The sequence below is a fragment of the Lacerta agilis genome, chromosome 10 (assembly GCF_009819535.1).
Source record: "Lacerta agilis isolate rLacAgi1 chromosome 10, rLacAgi1.pri, whole genome shotgun sequence".
NCBI lineage: Eukaryota > Metazoa > Chordata > Lepidosauria > Squamata > Lacertidae > Lacerta > Lacerta agilis.
Window position 1 is genome coordinate 70,096,563 of NC_046321.1, and position 24,110 is coordinate 70,120,672.

General features: G+C 42.3%; 1 protein-coding gene and 1 pseudogene across 1 annotated transcript in view; both read left to right on the top strand.

Moving 5' to 3' along the window:
* Window positions 1–24,110, top strand: part of RASSF8 (Ras association domain family member 8) — a 103,311-nt gene that overhangs the window by 41,309 nt on the left and 37,892 nt on the right. The gene's annotated exons all lie outside the window — the stretch shown is intronic.
* Window positions 14,264–15,162, top strand: LOC117053584 (annotated as a pseudogene).

Sequence of the window (24,110 nt, forward strand, 5' to 3'; positions counted from 1 at the left end):
TATTTTGAAGAGCGAAAAAGAGGATACATAGACAACTTCTACTTTTAACTATGGATCGCTATGACGAGAGAGAGAATGAATGCAAGGATGAAATGGCACTTCCTTGCTTTTGTTATAAAAGTACTTTTTAAAGCAAGTTCAAATGTAGCACAATACTTTACATAACACATATAATTTGTGTATCACACACACACACATGCTGGTATTTGTAAATATTAATAACTGGGCTGCTATTGCAGGGGCTGAGCCCCATTTATTTTTGTGGTGTCCAATTAAGAATTACTATTTAAAAAGTGATATTAATAATGTGTCACTGATATGAATTGCATTTTAGTTCATGCTTTTTGAAAAAATAAAAAGTGCTGCATTTATTTATTTATTTATTTGGGGGGGGGGGGTTGGCGACTAGCCATTCTGTTTTTGCAGCTGTAACCCAGGTTCCAGGAGCCATTTTGCTCCCAGCTTTTATATCTCAGTTAAGAGGGTGTGGGCCACAGGGATGCCTGCAATGCTATTGGGTTTACATTGGTACCTTAGTTTAAGAACAGCTTAGTTTATGAACTACTTGGATTAAGAACGCTGCAAACTTGGAAGCAGAACATGTTTCGCTTCCTGTTGAATCTGTTCCGTTTGTAAATTGAGTCCCCCACTGCTATGGGAAAGCATGCCTTGGTTTAGAATCACAGAGTCCTAGAGTTGGAAGAGACCACAAGGGCCATCCAGTGCCAAGCAGGAAACACCATCAAAGCATTCCTGACAGATGGTTGTCAAGCCTCTGCTTAAAGACCTCCAAAGAAGGAGACTCCCACCACGCCCCTTGGCAGCAAATTCCACTGTCCAACAGCTCTTATTGTCAGGAAGTTCTTCCTAATGTTTAGGTGGAATCTTCTTTGTAGTTTGAATCCATTGCCCCGTGTCCGCTTCTCTGGAGCAGCAGAAAACAACCTTTCACCCTCCTCTATATGACATCCTTTTATATATTTGAACATGGCTATCATATCACTCCTTAACCTTCTCTTCTCCAGGCTAAACATACCCAGCTCCCTAAACCGTTCCTCCTAAGGCATCGTTTCCAGGCCTTTGACCATTTTGGTTGCCCTCCTCTGGACACATTCCAGCAAAGCGTTTAAGAACGCTTTGGTTTAAGAATGGACTTCTGGAACGGATTAAGTTCGTAAACCAAGGTACCACTGTACCTGCTTCTAGAACAGATTTCAGCCAAGGGAGTAAGGTAGTAAGCAACAGGAAGGGAAGAGTGAAAGTGAGCACTTTGGGGAGAGGCTAGATTGGCACTAGTGCCCTGCTTGTCCTTATCTATGGGCATTCCCTTCCTACATGCATGCTACCATTTACAGGGTTCCTAGCTGCATAGAGAAGCGCCTACATTTGTGCACATGGCAGACATGTGGAGTGAAACAACCCACCTGAGGGGTTATGCAAACATTAACTGGATGTGTGGAAGAGATGTGTGGAAGGATATGTGTGGAAGGATGGCTGTTCAGTATTTTTGTTGTTAATTACTGTATACCACTTTTGGCTTGGTAACACTTAAAAGGCAGTATAGAAAACTGAAATACTTATTTTAAAAATCCTGTTGTCTCTACATCCAGTTCTAAAAGAACTTGTCCTTCATATCTTTTATAATTTTCTGCTGTGTTTCTGAATTGCTTCCACTTCTCTTCAGCAGTGGTGTGTCCTGCTGCCCCTTCACATTCTCCCAACAGTTGCTTAAATGTATGCCACTTTTCCCTATTCCAACCTGCCTTGACCAACTTCACAGTCCTTATTTTTCATCTGCTTTGGTGAAAAGCCTGCTACTCCTTTTTGTTCCTTCAACACAGTGAGCATTTCTTCCATTTCAGTATTTGTGGCTGGAAGTTTGAGTGAAGGATACAGTAGCTGTGTGTCTCTAGTATGGATATAGCCAGTGTGGTATTCTCCCTGCTAGGGTGGCTAGTGGCCAAAGAATCAAAGAATTGGAAGGGACCCAAAGGGTCATCTAGTCCAAACCCCTGCAATGCAGGAATCACAGCTAAAGATCCCTGGGACCACAGATGACTGTCCAACATGTTTGAAAATCTCTAATGAAGGAGAGTCCATTACCTTCTGAGGTAGTCCATTCCACTGTCAAACCACTCTTAACGTTCCAAAGTTCTTCCTAATGGGTTAGTAGGAATCTCCTTTCTTGTCATTTATTCCATTGGTTTGGGTCCTCCCCTCCAGAGCAGCAGAAAACAAGCTTCCTCCATCATCCATATGACAGCTTCTTTAAATTTTTGAAGATGGCTAACATATCCAGCTCATTCAATCGTTCCTCATAAGGCTTGGTTTCCGGACCCTTGAGCATCTTGGTTGTCCTCCTCTGCACACATTCCAGTTTGTCAATATCCTTCTTAAACTGTGTTGCCCAAAACTGGACGTAGTACTCAAGGTGGAGTTTGACCAAAGCAGAATAGAACAATATTATCACTTCCTGGAGCTGGACACGACACTTCTGTTGATGCAACTTAGAATTTCATTAGCTTTTTTTGCTGCTGCATCACCCTGTTGACTCATGTTAAGCTTGTGCTCTACTAAGATTATGTTCACATGTCCAGCTGTCAAGCCAAGTGTCACCCACCCTTTAATTGTGCATCTGATGATTCCTGCCTTACATTTGTTCTTATTAAAATTCATTCACTATGGTTGTCTTTGCTATAATACATAGAGAAACAGTAGGTGCACCTGGTCAGGCCTCCAGGTCCTACAGCTGGTTGGGGTCTAGTCCCCATGGCAGGTGAGAGAGAGCAGGTTTCTTGGGTAGCAGGCAGGATGGAAGTCCAGAGGGATGGCCTGGTCATTGGCACAAGTTTTTTTCTATAGCATCACTTGATTGCCAATAGGAGACTCCTGTATTGCCTGGCATTCCCTGCATTTCTTAGTATGGAAAGTATTGTTCTGATGTGTAGAGATCTTTCCTATTCTGATTTGTTCAAGAGGGCTATATCTTCTCTTTGTGAAAGGTTTCTTTCTATGCGCAATAAACAGGAAGAAAGTTCTTGATTTTGGGGTTATTTCTCTGGGAAGCTGAGTACAGCTGGTTTAAACTGTTTCTGTTATGTTTCTGTCAAGGTTGTACTGACTATAATAGTAAGGCTAGGAGGAGCCTGGATTTCACTCACTTTTTGTTACTATCTCTTTGTTCTAGTTTTCTGTATGCTATAGTGTTATGGTTTAGACTTAGTATAAGTTTTGTAAGTTTCATTGCAAGTGCTGCAACATGGTTTTTAGGACTGTGCCAATCCTAAATGTATTGCATTTGTGACCATTATGCTCATTTGCCTTCAGCACCAGTAAAGCTCTGCTGGATGAAGTACAATTGCCTCTGGTCTATTTTTTTGGAAACTCTGCTACGTGTTTAAGTTTTTCCCTCCTTCAGCGCTGGTGCGACATTCCCGTCTCCAACAAGTGGCTCGTTGCATTATTACACAAAGCATTAACATCCAGAGGTGAAGATTGTGTGTCTCTAAAATGTGCCGTTTCCAACAGTTGTTGCCACATAAGTCTTCACCAATTTCTTACAGGTCACTTGGTCTGCATGGGTCAGAAATCTTCCCATTGGAAATGCTCTGGGTAACCTTGACATTTCAGAGGTTGTACTTGGGCAAACCAGGCATAGGTTTTCATAGAACATGGAAATATCATGAGGCCCAATGAAGGCCCATATTGTAGCTTGCAATATGTAGGCTACTGGGTCTTTTGCTGTTTTACTTGTAAACTTAATGGACTGTTGGGAGTACAAATGGTGCTTTCTTCTTGGACACGGCTGGCCATTAAGTGATGGGGCAAGAATACTGTAGACACAACACGGTGTCTATGGCAACATAGTCAGGCTTTCAAGCACATAAAAATTAAATAATTTTACCTTTCTAAACTAATGTCAAAGATTTTAAATAGCAGTCATCTTACATGTTGGACCCTTTCTGCAGACTGATGAGTTGGACCTCAGCTCCACCAGATAGACATTTTATTGCTGGGAAAAGTTAAATTTGTTGTTGTTGTTGTTCAGTCGTGTCCGACTCTTCGTGACCCCATGGACCAGAGCACGCCAGGCACGCCTATCCTTCACTGCCTCCCGCAGTTTGGCCAAACTCATGCTAGTAGCTTCGAGAATACTGTCCAACCATCTCATCCTCTGTCGCCCCCTTCTCCTTGTGCCCTCCATCTTTCCCAACATCAGGGTCTTTTCCAGGGAGTCTTCTCTTCTCATGAGGTGGCCAAAGTACTGGAGCCTCAACTTCAGGATCTGTCCTTCTAGTGAGCACTCAGGGCCGATTTCCTTGAGAATGGATAAGTTTGATCTTCTTGCAGTCCATGGGACTCTCAAGAGTCTCCTCCAGCACCATAATTCAAGAGCATCAATTCTTCGGCGATCAGCCTTCTTGATGGTCCAGCTCTCACTTCCGTACATTACTACTGGGAAAACCATAGCTTTAACTATACGGACCTTTGTCGGCAAGGTGATGTCTTTGCTTTTTAAGATGCTGTCTAGGTTTGTCATTGCTTTTCTCCCAAGAAGCAGGCGTCTTCTAATTTCGTGACTGCTGTCACCATCTGCAGTGATCATGGAACCCAAGAAAGTGAAATCTCTCACTGCCTCCATTTCTTCCCCTTCTATTTGTTAAATTAGAGGTCATTATTACGGAAAGCCATCCAGTGCTGAAGAAGCATAGCTCCATACTGTGCTGTTGTTGGGACCTGGTGAACAAAATTTATTCCAATATTTGTGTGTTGCTTGTGTGTGAAACAGCTAAAATTAGAATATTTCATTTTTTTTAAATGTGTTTTGCTTTCCCTGCAAATGCTTTTTATTTATGTTTTTGTATAAATATAACTATAGCAGATATTTATACTGTATCCACATTAAACAACTCAGGCTTCCAACTATTATACATTTTGTATACAACAGCTAACAAAGAGTCAATTACCGGAAAGTGTAGGGTCAGGGAGGAGGAAGAGAAGAACAAAAGGGGAGAAGAATTTATGTGGTAAAAAAGTCTGAAAAGCATTGCAGGCCCCCCTGCTCCTAGATTTTACTACCTTGCTTTTAAAGGCAAATGACTGGCCTGGCTAGTGAAGATTCATTATCACTGAAAAACCTGCAGCTGACCTTGTTTCTCCCTGAATTTCGGTTCTTTCGTTTCTTCCTGGCCTGTATAATTCAGCGCATTGTTCAAGGGCAGGGGCTAATCTTTTAATACACAGCGGCTGTTACCTGTTACAATCCCATTAGGTTTAGGTGAACTGTAAATCTTGAGTAAATGCTTACGTTATAAAAGCTGCATTGAACCTAAATAATTCTTTTCTATTTTGTTGTTGTTGTTCAGTCGTGTCTGACTCTTCGTGACCCCATGGACCAGAGCACGCCAGGCACGCCTATCCTTCACTGCCTCCCGCAGTTTGGCCAAACTCATGCTAGTAGCTTCGAGAATACTGTCCAACCATCTCATCCTCTGTCGTCCCCTCCTCCTTGTGCCCTCCATCTTTCCCAACATCAGGGTCTTTTCTAGGGAGTCTTCTCTTCTCATGAGGTGGCCAAAGTACTGGAGCCTCAGCTTCAGGATCTGTCCTTCCAGTGAGCACTCAGGGCTGATTTCTTTGCTTTCATAGGTTTTGGGTTGCATTTGAATCACTCTTCCTCCAAAAATTAGATAGTGTGTTGCAACAAGTAGGGCTGGGCAATATTTGGTTTCCAATATCATGATATATCACCAGCTAAACATTGCAATATAGCAAGATATCACAATGTCTGAAACATGGAACTATGTAGGGTTTGTGTGAAGATCGGGTGACGGAGCAGCCGTGGAGATCTGTGGGTGGGGGAGATGGGGTGAGTGGGTGAAGGAGCAGGGGCGGCCAGTGTGAGAATGGGAGCTCTGAGGAGGAGGAAGCAGCCTGTCAAGCAAGGAAAGGGGGGCTGGCAGAGGAAAAGGAGGCGCTGGGCATTTCTGTGCCTGACAACTGGCTGAGGTGAACTGCGACAAAGCAGCCAGAGTGCAGAGAGGAAACACAGCAGTTATGGCGAAGTGCCGAGCCTGGAACTGTTCTGCCATCGGCTGACAGGAACCCCGAGGAAGGCACAGCAGGGACACTAGTCTGCCATCAATGGGAGTAGGGAGGGGAAAGGGAAGGCAGGCAGCCAGCCAGAGGGAACCAGCTCCAACGGAGCCCAGTTGGTCTGGCTCCTGCTGCTCTCCTCACCTTCCTGCCCCTTGGAAGGCAGCAGCCAGCAATCGCCATATACAGGGACAGGACCACTCAAATTGCCCACAATTATACGGCCCCCTGGAATTTTGAACGCAGTTCGCAATATGTTGCCAGGTCAAACTAAATGAAATGCTTACCACAATGCAGACTTCATACTGGTACAGTGGTACCTCTGGTTGCGAACGGCATCCGTTCCAGAGCCCCATTCTCGACCTGAAAGGTCCACAACCTGAAGTGCCACATGTGCACGATTCGGCGCATGTGTGTGACGTCATTTTGTGCATCTGCGCATGCGCGAATTGCCGAACCCGGAAGTAACCCGTTCCGGCACGTTCGTATCCCATGAGGAATGCAATCTGAAGCAATCGTAACCAGAGGTACGACTGTATTCAACCATGTAGCAATACATCGCACAGGCCGAGTAGCAAACGTGTTTCATGTAAGTGAAGCTGAGATAGAGCAACTTGCCAAAGGCCCCATCCCATGTGCTTCCTAGCCAAAGAGAGTTTTAAACTGGAGTCTTCCATGTTTCTGTTAAAGCCTAATATCCCAGGTGCTGCACCATGCAAGAAAAGTAAAAACTTAGGTGCAGGATTCATGTAGGGTTGTGTAAAATAGTAGCATATTCAGATGATATTTTCAAGGAACTGTCACCAATTGGTGAGAACTATTATCCCATGCAAACATCTTAATTTGCCTTCATCTGTAGTTCTCAATGTAGTCACTAATGTTTCTCAGCTCCAGCTTTCCCGAAGGACCCCCAGTCACAGCAAAGAGGTAACAACATTTCTAGATATCCTGACAGAGCAACCCAATCTCTGTTACACTACACTGAGTACATTGGATTGAGTGGAGTTGTCCCTCTGCCCCCAGCTGAGCCAGCCTTCCACTGGTGCTCCTTGACATTTGCTGGGTGAAATGGGGACTGCCACGGTGAGTGATGCATCACACAGTCTGGCACCCCCCTCCCACCCAGCAAATGGGGGGGGGGTGGCCCACCAGCAGGAGACCTCCAGCAGCTTGTTCCAATTTTATTTTAGTTTTTAGTTTTTATTTATACTTTTCAAGTTCATACATTCCAGCAGATTTACAATAAGTTTAACACTTCAAAGTTTGACTTCCTTCCCCCTCTTTCTGCGGTTCCTTAAATTAATTTTTATTATCTTCTGCATATCCAATTTCATTTTTTGCTCATTTAATTATCTACTTTAAATATATACTCTTATGAAACTGCAGGTTATTACAATAATCCCGCCAATGTTTTTATCAGTTTGCAATTCATCTGTAAATATTCAATAAACCATTTCCATTCTTTTATAAAAGGTTGTTACCTTGATTTCTTATTCTTCCAGTAAGTTTTGCCATTTCTGCATATTCCATAAGTTTTTGTATTCATTCTTCCTTTGCTGGGACTTCTGCTTCTTTCCACTTTGGAGCAAACTCTGGTTTCTCTTCATATCATATACAGTCGTACTTTGGTTCTCAAACAGAATCTGTTCCAGAAGTCTGTTTGACTTCTGAAAACGTTCGAAAACCAAGGCGTGGCTTCTGATTGGCTGCAGGAGCTTCCTGCACTCAATCAGAAGCCGCGTCGGACTTTCGGCTTCCCCAAAAAAAGTTTGCAAACCGGAACACTTTCGGGTTTGTTAGATAATGGCATAAAATATGAAGTCTTAAAATGTCAGATATAATGTTTTAAGCAAGTACCTAAAAGATAATATAGCGGGGAGGGTGCTCCACAGTGAGGCCAGTTAGAAACTCAGGATATTGGGTGTCCAGAATTCTATTTTTTTTAAAATAATAATAATAATAATAATAATAATAATAATAATAATAGGGACGGCATTCCTTGATAGTCTGTGAAAAGAGTGTTGGCATAGTAATGCTGAATCGTCAACTTCTTCAATGTGCTAAAAAATGGGAAAATCCAGTACCTGTTTTTTTGGTTTTAAAAATACTATTAGCCCCAAGGGTACTCTGGGTTAAATAATGCTTGGGGAATTTTGATAGGCTTCGCTGACTCTACTTGCTCTCTGCAATATAATTGCAGTTTTACCCAATGAATGTTGTTTTGTGGTAGTTTTAAGGTTCAGGTCTCTATTTGGATGTTAAGCTTAAAGCAATTGTGTTGATTGAAAAATAACACAAAGGATTTTTGAGTGATTATGCTAGAACTTTGCTACTTTAGACTCCCCATTTATGTTAGGAATAGGAGAATGCTTGTCTATTGTCACTGGAAGAATCTAGAGATGTTTTGTTCAATTCCTTTTGGGCATGTTTCTGAGTTCCAGGAAACAACACTAATTATATCCACTTCTCAGAAAATCAGGACAATAGAATATCCTGGAAACTAGCCCACAATCATTACTGAATTTGTAAATGGACAAACTGTTTCTTGGACCCTTTCTCTATGGGATCATTTGGGGTATACTTTGCCCTTCAACTTAAAATTTATCTATCCCAATGTGTATATACTATTTTTCTTCAGTGGAATGAATACTACGTTCACACATAATTTTCACTTTTATGTGTTTAGCTAGCACATCACCACTGTTATCATAAGCTTGACACTAAGGCTGCAGAGTCTTCACATTTTGTGAGCGAAAGAAGCCCTGTGTGTGCACAGATGTTGCATGCATTTGATATTTCATGTGCTGCAGTTCCACTTTCCACTAATCCAATTAAGGAGCAATAAAACACTTGCATTGCCATAGACTCCATAGACCTCAACAAATCATCAGCATAGCTGGACCACCTTTCTGGGGAAAACCTGGATGAACTATTATTGTTAGTCCATATTACTTTTTTTTTTTAGAAGAATTTATTAGCGTTTTTATAATACAACACAAACCCAGACCCACACCTACAAATACAAAACAATTACAAATACACATAATGCCAGGATTCTTCTTCTTGTTTATATGCCTAGCAAAAAAAAAATTTCTATTTCCGAATCTTGACGTTTGACTTCCCCTGCCTCTTCACCTTCGGTTTTAAATCCATATTTTACTTTCTTAACACCTTTTCTCAATAAAAAAGCATTTAACTTAGATTAAAGATAACACAATTATCTTCATCATCCTATTATATCGTAAATCTTGACAAAATATTCTTATAAAAACTAAACTTATTTCTTCTGTCCATTATCATGCTGCTTTAACTTAAAGTCCAATATCCCCTTACTTATTCAAAATAAACTTATAATTAACAAGCTTCACTCTCCGATTTCAGATACCATAGCAGACCAGTTGCATTTTACATTTAGTACTTCATCCCACCCCCCCTCTATCCATTGTCTTTCTCTGTCTTTCGCCGGGACCAATCCTTGAGATGTCTTCTTTTACCAATTGTCCACAGATCCAGGCAGTATTCACAACAGACCTTGCATCAAGTTTCAGGGTACACATCACACCATTTCTAGGCTCCTCCGTTTCTTTGTACCATACTTCTTCTTCATGTATATATCTTAATTCCATGTCCCATGCCCCCGAGCTCCCACCTCGGGGTCTGGATATTATAAATTTTCCCGTTCCGGGGCTGCCACCCCCAGAAAACGGTTCCTTTTCCCGGAGTCGCCCAGCCATTTCAGACCATCCTTCAAGTACCCCTCCTAACTCTCTGCCAAGGTTTTCTTCCATTGTGTAAAACTTTTGAAAAGCCTCCTCTGTGGAGAGTAAGTTCTTTTTATTTATAATTCCACTCAAAACTTGCAATTTCCGATTAATCAGTTCCAGCCTCAAGACAGCAAACATTTCTTCCTCCTTTAGACCAGAGTTCAAAACAAGTCCAAACACAAAGTCCAGCATTCTGGAGGAGAGGGTGGGTATCAAATTTCAATTCCTGTCTCTTCCTTCCTTTGTTTCAATTGTTTCCCACGTTTCCCACGTCAGTCCAAATTTCCCATCGCCATTTTTTCTGAAGCCAGAGTGTAAAGATCAAAACTTTAAAAGGAGATATTTTCTGCCCACTTAATCCCCAACGGGAAATCTCAGCAGTCTCAGTTTTCAAATTCCAAACACTTTGTATCCATTGTTGTAGCAGCAGTCACTTAAACTGGTTATTTTCTTTCTCTCCCGAAGGGAGGGGGGCAGGCTCCTTTTCCTCTTCCCCCCGGATCGTTCCAAAAATATAAAAGTCAATCAAAGTCAATCAAATACTCACAACCACCGGGTTCTTTCAATTCACAAAAGACAGGTAGAACTTAGACGCTCATCACAGGCTTTGCCGCCGCATTTACATCCCGGTTGGGGCATGTCCCCTATAGCCCGGCTCCGGCGTCCCTTCACCCCCACTCCCCCTTTACAGGGGGAGCGAGGGAAGGGTTCGGAGCCACAACGGGCACAGCCGGGGAGCCCAGGGTGCGGGACGCTCTTCCCGCACCCCACCGGAGCCCCGCTTTGCGGTAGCGGGGCTCCAAACCCCCGGGATGGACTGGGCGCTTCGCAGCCGAAGCAGCCCACGACCACCCGCAATGGCGTCGCCGCCGGAAGTCCTGTTAGTCCATATTACGTCTGTTTTATCAGTGCCGGTGGCTTGCAATTTTGGGGGGCCCAATTGAAAGTGCTGGCTTAAACCTTTTAAAGGCTTGTGACCAGACTACCAAAAGACAATCCTATCTCACGAGTAGCAACTCAAGCCTTAACACCCTCTTTGAAGGTCCTGCTCTGGGTGCCCTTGCCAGATAGTCACTCTCAAGTACCACGAGAAGGATTTTTCAGTAGTGGCATTCAAGGAGGCTCACTTGCTGCTATCTTTGTGGACTTTCCAGCTCCAGGTAAAGACCTTTCTGTTCACCCAGGCCTTTTAAGTAACTTGAGTAAATGTCGGTCTATGTGTCTTTTAAAAATCTTTTTTAGATTTTTTGGGTGTGTGTATAGAGTTCTTTCATTGTGTCTATCTAGTCCCCCTCTTTAATCGTTGTTTATGTTACTTTGTTTTTATTATTTTCAGTCAGTCAGAGAACGTTGTTTATGAGGCAGTGTGCATAGAAAAAAGGTAAAGGAGTGGGGGAGGCGCTGTGGTCTAAACCACTGAGCCTCTGGGGCTTGCCAATTGGAAGTCAGCAGTTTGAATCTGCGTGACGGGGTGAGCTCCCATTGCTCTGTCCCAGGTTCTGCCAACCTAGCAGTTTGAAAACATGCTAGTGCAAGTAGATAAATAGGTACCGCTGCGGCGGGAAGGTAAACGGCATTTCTGTGCGCTCTGGTTTCCGTCACAGTGTCCTGTTGCACCAGAAGCAGTTTAGTCATGCTGGCCACATGACCCGGAAAAGCTTTCTGCAGACAAACGCCAGTACCCTCGGTCTGAAGCGAGATGAGTGTCATACCCCATAATCTCCTTTGACTGGACCTAACCATCCAGGGGTTCTTTACGTTTTACCTTTTATGCGTAGATCATAAAATCTCCAGTATATGTCTCATCGGGAAAAGTAGGTAATTGGCTTTCCGCCTTGATTCCTAGCCCATGATTCACTAATTTGCAGCTGCTGCAGTTATTTGACATTGGGGCTTTGTTGTTGTTAGCAAAAACCTTGAGTAGATCCCACATAGTTCATATTGGACACTGACCAGGCCATTGGGCTTCACTTTTTAAGGTCTCACTAACTGAATGTGCAACCTGGAATATAGGTACCTTAACACTGTCTCCTGCAACTGCACACAATACAGGGAAATACTGGCAGTGGTGGACAATCTGTTGTTCGGAGAAGCTATTCACTGTTTCCGATATTCACCTTGAGAAACTGCAGAGAACCTTCTGAGCTGCACAATATGATTCTCTGGAAGACAGTTTTCTCCAGCTAGTCAGTAGCTTAATATACAGCAGTGCACTCTGTGGTGGAGAGAAGCATCATGTTTGGTACTGTCTCAGCATGATAGCAGCCTTCTGTTGAATCACCAATACTTCCTGCAGTCGCTGCATTTGGATGGGAGAACCAGGTCCTGTCCTACTTAAGTGGTTGGAAAGCTGACAAGATCACAGTCCAGGAAATTGGATATTAAGTTACCTCAGGGGCTAAAGAAAGAATGGGGAATTAGAATTATGGGATTAATGACACATTTTTTGCACTCAGTTTTGGCACCAGCAGTTGGCTTTTACCCTTCACTGTCAGTAAGCAGAGAGAATGTAGTTGAAGAGAAGAGTTTGGATTTGATATCCCGCTTTTCACTACCCGAAGGAGTCTCAAAGCGGCTCACATTCTCCTTTCCCTTCCTCCCCCACAACAAACACTCTGTGAGGTGAGTGGGGCTGAGAGACTTCAGAGAAGTGTGACTAGCCCAAGGTCACCCAGCAGCTGCATGTGGAGGAGCGGGGAAGTGAACCTGGTTCCCCAGATTACGAGTCTACCACTCTTAACCACTACACCACACTGGCTCTCTGGTTTAACAATTTTCATGTGTGATCTTTCTTACTATCACGAGGTTGCTTGTCTATGTTAAAACAATACTTTGAAAGCTCTATGTGCAGTTTTCAGCCATCAGATCAGTTATTCTTCGTGTTTCTTTTTGGAACTGTTACTATCTGTCCAGTTTGACTTGGAGCTGAGCTGCAAACTAAGTAAAATCAGGTAGTAGAGTGATTCTTGGTCTGTACTACTTTATAAAATGTTAGTGTTTTTGTATTTGAAGGTTCCTTAATGTAAAAAAAAAAAACCCACGAACTTCAAGTCTGCCTGGCGTATTTAAAAAAGCTCAAGTGTATGTATAAAAGCATAAGGACGTGGGTGGTGCTGTAGTCTAAGCCACTGAGCCTCTTGGGCTTGCCAATCATAAGGTCAGCGGTTCGAATCCCCGTGACGGGGTGAGCTCCTGTTGCTCTGTCCCAGCTCCTGACAACCTAGCAGTTCGAAAGCACACCAGTGCAAGTAGATAAATAGGTACTGCTGCAACAGGAAGGTAAACAGCGTTTCTATGCACTCTGGCTTCCGTCATGGTATTCCGTTGCGCCAGAAGCGGTTTAGTCCTGCTGGCCACATGACCTGGAAAGCTGTCTGGACAAACACTGGCTCCCTTGGCCTGAAAAGTGAGACGAGCACATCACCTCATAGTTGAATTTGACTGGACTTAACTGCCCAGGGATCCTTTACCTTTAAAAACCATTCAAATTTCACATGTACATTGTTTTCCTTTTAAATCTCCTAATACAGAAGAAAAATGGATGGTGTTATCTTGGGAAGTGAACTTTTGCTATGTTCTTCAGGAATGTGAGCTTGTGATCTCCCTTTACTCTCTCCCTGGTTTTTAAAAGTTTATCGTGAAACAATATGGTGCTTGTTCCTGCGCAATCTGTGCTGTAGCTTTTATAATGACCTTGCATTTGTTCAGTCCAGTGAGACAAAGCATAGTTTATAGATTTAAAGTGATTATGTTTAAAGCTTCTGTTTCAAACTCTGTTTTCCAGACTAATAGCCTTGTTAACACCTGCATTTATAGTTGATTATTGCATTCTTTTGCAATGCTCTTTTTCCACTTCTTTATAAAATGGTAGAACTTTGGGACTGTGGCTGCTCAAATGCAGCTGAGGGTTTGGACTGGTATGAAAAATGGAATCAATGAGGATTCTCCCATAATAGGGTAGGTGCTTCTCCAGTGGCTTCAAGGAACATTCTGTACAGTGAGAATAACTATTCTCACCAGTACTAAGTTTCGCAAACTTTTTTGTCTTCCCCTCAGAATAAGTATAATCTGTGAGAGTCTACACAACATACAAAAGAAAACTCTAAATCAGTGTTTTTCAACCACTGTTTCGCGGCACACTAGTGTGCCGCGAGATGTTGCCTGGTGTGCCGTGGGAAAAATTATTTTATATATAGTCAATATAGGCACAGAGGACCGGCGTTGCCACCGCCGCCGCCGCTTCTCCCTCAGGAAAGCTCTTTCTTTCGCTCCCCACCACAGTATCCCCCTTCCCACGCCTGAATCTACCAGGCGCGGCGGCGGCGAGCTGAGGGGAAGGAAGGCAAGAGCCACGACGGCACCGGCAGCTTCTCCGCCTCCTCCTCCGCCTCAGCCGCGAGGGAAGGAAGAGGCGGCGGTTCCCTCCCCCCTCCCGAGGGGCCCCGCGGTCCTCCGCCTCCGCGCCCCCATCCGGGGCGAACCGAGGGAGATGCCCGTGAAGAAGAAGCGCAAATCCTCGGGGCAGGCGGGGGACGAGACGGGCCTCAAGAAGTGCAAAATCAGCAGCTACTGCAGGTCTCAAGCTTCTAGTAAAGTGATAAGCGGTGAGGAGCATTTTTCAAGCAAGAAGTGCCTGGCTTGGTTTTATGAATATGCAGGTGATGATGAAGTGGTAGGGCCAGAAGGAATGGAGAAATTCTGTGAGGACATTGGCGTTGAACCTGAAAATATTATTATGCTAGTTTTAGCCTGGAAACTGGAGGCTGAAAACATGGGATTTTTTTACAAAGGAAGATTGGTTAAAGGGGATGACTTCATTACAATGTGACTGCACAGAAAAGCTGCAGAGTAAATTTGATTTTTTGAGCTCGCAACTGAATGATATTTCAACATTTAAGAATATCTACAGATATGCCTTCGATTTTGCAAGGGATAAAGACCAGAGAAGTCTGGATATTGACACTGCAAAATCTATGTTAGCTCTTCTGCTTGGAAGAACGTGGCCTCTGTTTTCAGTATTTTACCAATACTTGGAGCAGTCAAAATACAGAGTAATTAACAAAGATCAGTGGTACAATGTGTTAGAATTCAGCAGAACTGTCCATGCAGATCTTAGCAACTATGATGAAGATGGGGCATGGCCTGTTCTTCTTGATGAATTTGTGGAGTGGCAAAAGGTTCGCCAAGCATCATAGCAAGAGCAGCTTTGAAGAAGGTGCTGGATCTTGTGATGTTGCAAAAACTGAGTCAAAACCAAGGGTTGCGTTCACATCCTTATGAACTTTAGTCATTTTTTTCCCTTTTATTTTTAAAGGAAGCCTTGTTATATGTGAAATGGGCATTGAACCACACCTCTTCTGAGACTGAAAATTGGAGGGTTTCGTCTTAAGTTTCTAGCATTTCAGAACAATAAAGATTCAGATTTGTAACAGTCTTAATATATATATATATATATATATATATATATATATATATATATATATATAGGCACAGAGTTAATTTTTTTAACATTTTCTAATGGTGGTGTGCCTCGTGATTTTTTTCATGAAACAAGTGTGCCTTTGCCCAAAAAAGGTTGAAAAACACTGCTCTAAATGGTACTTTTATTGTACTAATGAGTTTTCAACCATATAAAGAAATGCTAAATAACGTTAAAGTCACACTAAAATATCCACTTCAACAAATGGTCTTTTTCAAATTCGTACAAATGAATAGCTTCTACATCTTGGGGTGGTGGTGGGGAGTTTCTTATCAAATTGCCGCTTGAATGATGAAGTGCACTTGTTTTTCTAGGACTGTTCTGTGTTACATTAAGTTGTCTATGGGGTTCTTCAATTCCCAGAATATCTTTATTGAAAATGCAAGTACAAATTAAAGCAGGAGGACGATTTGGTATTCCAAATTTGGAACTATATTACCATGCTTATTTATTATCAAATGCTAAATACTTAGCCCGTTCTTAAACCAAGGCATGCTTTCCCTAATGAGGCCTCCCGCCACCGGCGCCCTTCCACCTTTCGGCTTCTTTTCTTAGACCTAGGTGAAGTTCACAAACCAGGACACTACTTCCGGTTTTGCGGAGTTCGTAAACCGAATCGTTCGTAAACAGGGCTGTTCTTAAACCGAGGTACCACTGTACAGTATTGGAAATCTAAAACCAGTGTAAATTTTCTGACCTGGGCAGTTTTAGACCATGCATATGCAGCTCCTTCAGTTGGGTGGACAGCAATAGGATCAAAATATGTTAGAACCAAAACATACTGGGAGCCAATGTAGGTCTTTCAGGACCGGTGTTGTCACTGGGCACTAGGATTGGGCACGAGAGAGTCCTGGAAAATGCAACAAGTTTAGAAGGGGAGCTCAGGTCAAAAGGGTCTGAGAACAATGCCTTAAAACGCAAAAGGAAATTACCTTCACCCTTACCATAGTTCCCACAAAGCCCGTCATTAACCATAAAAGTAAAGATTCCAAAAGCACAATTTGCTTTTTTGACACAAACTAGCCAGTCACCAGACATGAAAACTTCCAAGACTTGATGGTGAAATCATTGTGTGGAAACCTAAACAAAGCCTGCCAGTTTTGAAGAATTTACTGTCAGCATACTGTTTTCCCATTCTCTGAAATCTGTCAAGTAAGCATAACCTTCCTCTTACCTAATGAGAGAAAATTAATCAAACCAGGCTTAATGATATATAAGCAGTTAAGGCCAAGTGGGGGACGCAGTTCTTACAATCTGTACAAATCCTTTAATGGAATGACAAAACCAACATAATGAAAACCAAACAAAGACTGAAAAAAGTAAACAACACAAATGCTTAAACTCTCCTGGTAGTTAGAAAGAGCTTCTCCAAGCATATATCACTTGTAATAAAGACATAAAACACTGTGGAACTAGTAAACGAATGGCTAAATGAAATGCCTCTTCCCAACAGTGGGTGAAAGGGCGGGACAGGCTTTTTAAAATAACAACTATATTTTCCATAATAAAATTTTATTTCTAGCACATGTTATTTAATTGCAACTGTTTTAAATAAAATATTCATACTTTAAGATGGCTGGACACTGGGACCCTAGTTGTAATATTTGGTGTATCAAAATCTGTACAGAAAATTTGGGACTTTAAGCATACCCTGATTCTGAAGTGATCACGCACTGCAGCAAGACCACAAGAAGAGGCTGCTGGACCAGGACAATGGCTCATTTGGACCAGCATCCAGTTCCCACAGTGGCCAATGGGTTGCCTGTAGAAAGCCAGCAAGCAGGATTTGAGCCCAAGAGCCCTCTCCCCTCCTGCGGTTTCCAGCAGCTGGCATTCAGTGGCATCGCTGCCTCCAACTGTGGAGGGAGAACAAAGTCATCAGGTTTAGTTGCCATTGATAGCCTTCTCCTCCTCCTCCTCCTCCATGAATTTGTCCTATCCTCTTTTAAAGCCATCTTGCTTGGTGGCCATCACTGCTTTCTGTGGGAGCCAATTCCATAGTTTAACAAAGTGCTGTGTGAAGAAATAACTTTATCTGTCCTGAATCCATTCAGCTTCATTGGATGTCCATGAGTGTTATGAATGGGGGGGGGGATTATTTCCATTCACTTTCTCCATGCCACACATCATTTTATAAGCTTTTATAAGGCTGCTTGGACGAGTGAAACCAACCACCTGTCTCCTTGATCCTTGTCCATTCTGGCTTATAAAAGCTAGCTGGGAAGGGCTGGGCGATGGGCTTCGCGGGGTGGTGAATGCTTCTCTCTGCAAGGGAGCCTTCCCAGCCCCGCTGAAAGAGGCGGTTATTAAACCGCTTCTTAAAAAAACATCTTTAGATGCGGCCAATATGGCCAACTATCGCCCAGTCTCAAATCTCCCATTCTTGGGCAAGGTGATTGAGCGAGTGGTTGCAGAACAATTCCAGGCACGCCTGGAAGAAGCGGACCATTTGGATCCCTTCCAGTCAGGATTCAGGCCTCATTATGGGACTGAAACTGCCTTGGTCGCACTGGTTGATGATCTCCGGCGGGCTAGGGACAAAAGTGAGAGCTGTTTCCTAGTTCTGCTGGATCTCTCAGCGGCCTTTGACACTATCGACCATAACATCCTTCTGGACCAGCTAGAGGTGTTGGGGGCTGGGGGCACTGTTATACAGTGGTTCTGCTCTTTCCTTCTGGGCCGTGTTCAGAAAGTGTGGTGGGAGACGAGTGTTCAGACCCTGGGCTCTCACTTGTGGGGTGCCTCAGGGTTCTGTCCTCTCTCCCATGCTTTTCAACATCCATATGCAGCCGCTGGGAGAGATCATCAGGGGGTTTGGGCTGGGGGTTCATCAGCATGCAGATGATACCCAGCTCTACCTCTCTTTTAAATCAGAACCAGTGAAAGCAGTGAAGGTCCTGTGTGAGTGCCTGGAGGCGGTTGGAGGATGGATGGCAGCTAACAGATTGAGGTTGAATCCTGACAAGACAGAAGTACTGTTCTTGGGGGACAGGAGGTGGGCAGGTATGGAGGACTCCCTGGTCCTGAACGGAGTAACTGTGCCCCCTGAAGGACCAGGTGCGCAGCCTGGGAGTCATTTTGGACTCACAGCTGTCCATGGAGGCGCAGGTTAATTCTGTGTCCAGGGCGGCTGTCTACCAGTTCCATCTGGTACGCAGGCTGAGACCCTACCTGCCCGCGGACTGTCTCACCAGAGTGGTGCATGCTATAGTTATCTCTCGCTTGGATTACTGCAATGTGCTCTATGTGGGGCTACCTTTGAAGATGACCCGGAAACTACAACTAATTCAGAATGCGGCAGCTAGACTGGTGACTGGGAGCAGCCGCCGAAAACACATAACACCGGTCTTGAAAGACCTACATTGGTTCCCAGTATGTTTCGGAGCACAATTCAAAGTGTTGGTGCTGACCTTTAAAGCCCTAAACGGCCTCGGTCCTGTATACCTGAAGGAGCGTCTCCACCCCCATTGTTCTGCCCGGACACTGAGATCCAGCGCCGAGGGCCTTCTGGTGGTTCCCTCGCTACGAGAAGCCAAGTTACAGGGAACCAGGCAGAGGGCGTTCTTGGTGGTGGCGCCCGCCCTGTGGAATGCCCTCCCATCAGAGGTCAAAGAGATAAGCAACTAGCCGACTTTTAGAAGACATCTGAAGGCAGCCCTGTTTAGGGAATTTTTTAATGTTTGATGTTTTATCGTGTTTTTAATATTCTATTGGGAGCCGCCCAGAGTGGCTGGGGAAACCTAGCCAGATAGGCAGGGTATAAATAAATTATTATTATTTATTAGTCCTTTGCATACATTCTGCTGCTGTTCAAAAATATATGTGGATTGGGTGGACGGATATTTTGGGTAGGATTCAACTAACAAGTCCCTTCAGTAGAACCTCTGGCACAATGACTTTTGGCTTCCCCTCTTCTACCTTCCTGTGCCCTCCCCCAAATTGCCTCTGCGAGGGTCAGGAGCAACCCACCCACCCCATAGAACAACTGCCTTAGTGTGAATTCAATTCCTCTAATTAAGATTATTTTAACAGAACTACATCTATTTTTTTCTCCTTGCCCTCTTTCCTTCCACAGAGGGGAGAGAGCTATTGCTAGTCCTCTTATCAGCAGTAGGTCACTGCCAGGGTTTATTCCACTGTTTGAGAAGCTAAAGAGAGGAAAGCAAAGCTTGGAAGACAAAGCTAGTAAAAAGTGGAAGTTGACAGAAGGCTGGAACCCTGGCAAATTAAATAAAGGTAGTTGGCAAAATGAAGTTAGCATGCAAAATTGAAAGGCAATTTGAGCTTGAGCATGTTTTTGTGGAGAAAATGCTTCAGTTCACAGAGTGGGCTGACTGGATTTCTCTGGATTGGACCTGCCCCAGTCACAAATAGAGATGTAAAATTTCCAGAAATTTTGAAGCTTGGAAAAAACCCTGTTTTTTTCGGGGGGGGGGACGGAAATTTTCAGAAAAATTGAAAAAATGCTACATTAGCACTTTTTACTTTTCCGGATTGAAAGTCATTCTGTTACTTTAGAAACATAAAACATAACTATGGACAATTTTAATGGGCATAAAATTATCACAACTAGCATATTAAAAATATAGTGTATCCCAACAATTATTACAAACTGAATTTACTTTTAAAATAATATTTATTTGTATTTGTAACAAATGGAGCAACAATCTTCTGAACTGTTTACTAGTTTATGTGGAACAAAAAAAAAACTCCACAAAACAATTTTTAAAAATCCAGAAGTAACAATTATTCATATTTCCTCTCCACAGTACTGGTATTTTAAAAAAAACATTCTCATAAAAAGAAGTGAAGAAGGAAGTGGGACTGAGTTTCAATGTATGAGCATGAAATTTAATCAGAAACATTTTCTGAGCTGTAATTAAATATATACTTTCAGACCCTTTTTGTTGCTCTATATTTTCTTCCAGTGCTTTGAGGCCTAGTGAAGAGGAACAGAACCAATGCATACCACACGGATGCAAAAACAAAACTGAAACCTTTTTCTTTTCTGGTGATGAACAGCACCTCCTATAGGAAGAAATGTATCTTGTTCTTGCATTGGAGAGTTCAGTTTGTAACCCAGGACTTGCTTGTCCCCACAGAAATTAGAATAATCTGATATACCATACATATTTTTTAGAAATGATTTATAAAATATTTGAACCCCTTATCTTAAAATATTTTATTCATCATGTTAAAATAACATAATCTATTTTTTATTTTTCCTATTTTTCAGAAAAAAAACAAAAAAGGCTTCAAGAAAAAAACTGTTTTTTTCCCGGGCCTTCACATCTCTAGTCACAAAACGCACCTGGCTAATTTTGAACACTGGCAGGAAGGTATATTTGTCTTAGCACCCCTGATACCCAGTGGGGAGAGGCATGAGATTGCAGTGGGGAATATACTGCTATAATTACTTTATGGAACTACAATTTTAATTCAATTTCTAGTTAATTACATAATAGCAATGCCTTAGCAGCAATGAGGACAGTCCAAGAGTGGTTGCGGATTGGTTTTTGGCAAGCATGATTTCAGCTTTCTGTAGTTTTGGCAATCTGATACTCGGTGTACTTTGAAATCTGATACTCAGTGGTGGAATTGGCAATTGTTGACTTTAAAAGCAGCAATCCCCCCCCCCCCATTGGGAGGTGGACTTTAACTAAAAAGGTGGCTGCTAGTACCTCTCATTCTGTGTCCCTGTTCCCTGTGTATGCTTCATCATTTATTTCTTTTTAAATGAACCAGGGGTGCCAATTGTACCATTATGGGGGAAGGACTTGAAAGTGAACAATATGGATTTTTTTTTAATTTCCCAGCCCCCATTGGCTTTATATTTTTGGAAAGGGCGTGGTTATTTTTTTGTATTGGGTCTGGGGAGGTGTTCCTGAAAGGTTCTTCTTCTTCTGTATGTTGATTGTAGTAGCTGTACTTTGCGTATCAAAGCTTATTAAAATGGGAAAATTCAGCAGAGCAATGAATCCTGCCCAAAGTGCACAGCATAACATTTCTCTGTTTTCAGTACAAACCTGGGTTCAAAATGGGTGGGGAACATAGTGTTTCTGTATGGTACTAGGAATGTAAAAGTTTGATAAAACAGTGTTGCTTTATCTGTATTCCAGGTCTGGGCAAAAACACCATGTGGCATATCCTGTCCTTTGCTGACAACTAGCAATCTAATACTAGACTTTTCAATCCCAAACAAACAGTATCATAATCTTCTGTTGGCCGCACAATACCAGCGGTACTCTGTCAAAACATGCTTTCAAAGATTAACATTAGAAAGGAAACTTGCAGAACAAAGAGCAGGATTGTAGTCAAGCTATAGTGCTAACTTTTTGCCTTTCTCTTGGTAAAGTAGCACATTGGTATACTTTAGTGCAGTTAATAATACCGATGTGAAAAGCTTTGCAAGGCATCACTCATGCAAAAAATATTGTACATAATATTCTATATTTTTCCTCATTTACACAACAAGAGGTTTTAAGTCCTGTGGTGTTTTCTATTTCTGAGCCAAATAGTTCTCGACACCAAACAGCAATGCTTCAGGCAAACTGCCAAGAATGAGTAGTGTTTCAAAAGCCACAAAAAAGTACTCTTTAAGAAGTGTTCCAAAGCACATACTTCACCCATATGAAGCCACAAGTTTCCATCATTGGCATCTATACATGAAAAAGATGTTCTGGAGAGCCATAGCCAATGCAAACAGAAATGCTGAGTAAGATGAACCACTGATATGACTCTGCACAGACCTGATTTTAAAATGACAATATGCAAGAAGAACTTACCTGTGTGAACTGCCATGTAGCCGGTTTCAGCCAGCTATGCATGCTTGACCTTCTGGTGTCAGCCATTGATTTGTAGCATGATCAAGCTGCATGCTCATGTTGTTACTTAATGGCAGCTGATGTAGAACACAACATAGCTAAGGTTTTTTTTGGGGGGGGGGGCATTAATAGCATTTAACTGAAAAATATGTACCAGGAGTGAACTGTAGGTTAGGATAATGTGTGCACCCTCCCTTTTCATGTTCTGTTTAATTAAACATTTGAAACTATAGCCTGGAAAGCATAACGTACAGATTAGTGTAAAAATAAAATTATAATAGCAGGAAATCTTACGATGCTTGAGAAACAAAAAAATTAGCCCCCCTTCCAGTTTAGTAGTTGAGGATTAATAGTGTTACTAAAGTTAGGTTAAATCTATCCAAATGTATCTAAATGATACAAAGTATCACATGTATGCAATTTCCTCTTTATTCTGTAAAAATGATTGCAGCTCTTAAGATAAATTTCCTTCTGTATAGAAATAAGGTACCTATACTAAAGCTAATCTGTAACATGTACCTGTATGCATGATTGCCATTTTAAAACCTTATTACTGTGTGTACTTCATCAGGTGTAGTTTTAAAAGCTTGACAATAAATCACAATAAGAGTATTTCCAAGGTATGTGCAGCAAATGTTATACCACATCTGAGCATAACTATCAATCAGATTCTTGTATTCTACAACTCATAATAAAATAAATATTAATTAATTATGTTTGACTCTTTCCCTCCCCTTTCATTGGAAGTGCATCGGCTTCATTGTTTGCCCTGCAGCATATATATTTTTATACCGAGAATAATAACTAAGTGCATAACTTTTTTGTTTGGATGTGGGTTGTTTTTTTAAAAGAACTTCTTTAAATCTCATCGCATTTCCATAGGCCAGGCTTTAAAGTGGTTGAACTGGTTTGTAACACAAGAGTATCCTGGCTTTCAAGTTCCACAGAGATGTTTATCAGGCAGCACGTGTTCTGAGCTTTGCACTGTAAAGTTTGAAGGAAAATATTGGTGAAGGAGGCTGCTGTAGCCTAGACAAGATGAGGAAGCACTTTTTGAGGATCATCTAAACAGCTCCTTATGGAAGTTACATAGCAGAATTTTGCTGAATTTCTTTAAATAAAATGAAAAGCTGAGTCGAGGATTTCTGGTCTGTAAACCACACTTGTTTCATTGTTGCACACTGCATATTTTCTCACTAAGGCTGCATGTGCAAAGCTTGTAATCCACCGTGTTAAATTGGCTTTACATTTTGAAGTCACCTCCCTAATACTTTAAAAACATGCATTGAATTTATTACTTTTTCCTGTATTGATTAACCTGAAATAACATGGCTTATGTTAGGGTCTACTTCTTTTATTCTTTATCTACTGCTCCCAAAGGTTTTGGATATATTTTGTGTAGAAATATATTTTGTTAAGGAGAATTGGGGTTAGGCGGGGTATCCTTTGATTAAAATCTTTGGTTTCTTTGATTAAAATCTTTTTTGTGCAAAACAAAATGTTGTTTTCAACCTTGCTGGCTTGTTTGGGGATTAGACATATTATTTACACATCTGATTATTACACCTTACTTTTCATAATTATATGCAGATGGTTTCTGAGCTATTTGTTACTTGGAAAAAGGAAAAAAAGGGGTGGAAGGGGGGAAAGAAAAAGAAGAAAAGGAGAAAAGAAACAGACTTCCTCACTTCCTTCTTCTGTTATTTTTGTTGTTGTTGTTCAGTCGTTCAGTCGTGTCCGACTCTTCATGACCCCATGGACCAGAGCACGCCAGGCACTCCTGTCTTCCACTTCCTCCCACAGTTTGGCCAGACTCATGTTAGTAGCTTAGAGAATACTGTCCAACCATCTCATCCTCTGTCGTCCCCTCCTCCTTGTGCCCTCCATCTTTCCCAACATCAGGGTCTTTTCTAGGGAGTCTTCTCTTCTCATGAGGTGGCCAAAGTA